The following is a 1,670-nucleotide window of genomic DNA, read 5'->3' as shown; positions in this document are numbered from 1 at the left end:
AAAAAAAACGAAGTCCAGATGACATGATTCAACCTTTTTTGTTGTTATATACCTGGATGACTGAGAAAACAAACTTTGTGTCTTTTTAATATAATTTTGTGTTTCATGCCTTGTAAAATATTCATTTCATTTAGAAACAATATTAGACTCAAACTCAGCTCTTTCTGCAAATTGATTAAAACACAAGAGATTTTTACTTCACTGTCATTACTTGTGAATAAATCTCGTTGTTTCTGTTTATTCTTTTGTGAAGGGGATTGGAAATTATTTGTTTATGTGCATCGACTCAGAACAAACTTTTTCTCCTCTTAGATCCACATTTAAAACTACACGTTTTGTAACTTTGTATTTGTAAAGCCTAATGACATCACAGAAATGTTCAGTTTTTTATGTAAGTATTTTTGTTTAAAAAAAAAAAAAAGTCACCCTCCTTCAATTTTAGACGTACATGTCAGGACAATAAACATGATCTGGTCTTTACCAGATTCTAAAATCATTTCAATCTAACCTCAAGAACAAAAACAAGAGGTTCCACCTCCGAGTCATTAATTATTAAACAACAGAACAAAGTTCACCTTCAACAAGGTTCAGTCAGGTCCTCTGGATGGTTTCTTTGTGTTGAAACGTTTCATCCAATACCTGGATTATTGAACATGGACTTTTATGGTTTATCCAAAGGACTTCATCAGTCCGAGGAGCCTCAACAAACTCAGTCTTATAAAGAGCCAAGTCAACTGGTTGATCCACTATGAGAAGGTGCTATTTATAAGACTGATTTTGTTGCAGCTCCTCAGACTGATGAAGTCCTTTGGATGAAAGACGAAACGTTTCAACAAAAAGAAACGTCCAGAGGACCTGACTGAACCTTGCTGGATTTTTTACCTGGATTTTTGAGCATGAACTTTGAGAAGTTCACCTCGTGAACCTTGCAGAACCTCCTTTAGCAGTAACTCTATGTGGTGTTTTTTTCTAGGTCGCTCACAAGGTTGTGGATTAATTTTGTCCCACTCTTCTTTACAGGGTAGTTACAGTTCATTGAAGTTTTTGCCCTGAAGTTTAAGTTCTGTTTTGTTGTATGCAGGTTAACAGTACAATGAAATGTTCAGGTCCAACTGGTCCCACTCCCATGACAGCACTTTAGTCAACTTGAGGTTCTGGACTTTGGCTGGATCATTGCAGCATCTTGAGTCTGTACCTTTTGAGCCATTCTGTTGTAGATCACTGTAGCTGCTGTGTTTGGGATCATTGATCTGCTCCATCATGAACCAGTTTGGTCCAAGTCAGGTGTTGGACAGCGATTCTTACATTTGATTCTAAAACCCGCTGGTTCACAGAGGAGTTCACGATCCCCTCAACGACTGCAAGGTGCTCAAACCATCAGCCCTCCACCACCGTGCTGTATCAGTGGTATGAGCTGTATGTGCTGACATACTGTGTTCTGTTTGCACTCAACATGAAGCTGTGCATTATGGGTAAACAGATCTACTTTGGTTTAATTTGTCCAAAGGACATTGTTCCAAAGTTTCGTGTTTCATTTAATTGGAACAAACGTTTCGCCCCTCATCCAAGAGGCTTCGTCAGTCTGAGGCCTCTTGGATGAGGGGCGAAACGTTTCTTTTTAACAAAAAAAACGAAGTCCAGATGACATGATTCAACCTTTTTTGTTGTTA

The sequence above is a fragment of the Nematolebias whitei genome, chromosome 21, assembly GCF_014905685.2.
Source record: "Nematolebias whitei isolate Nwh7 chromosome 21, NemWhi1, whole genome shotgun sequence".
In the NCBI taxonomy this organism is placed as follows: Eukaryota; Metazoa; Chordata; class Actinopteri; order Cyprinodontiformes; family Rivulidae; genus Nematolebias; species Nematolebias whitei.
The sequence above is the reverse complement of the archived record's forward strand: the minus strand, read 5'-3'. Positions refer to the sequence as shown.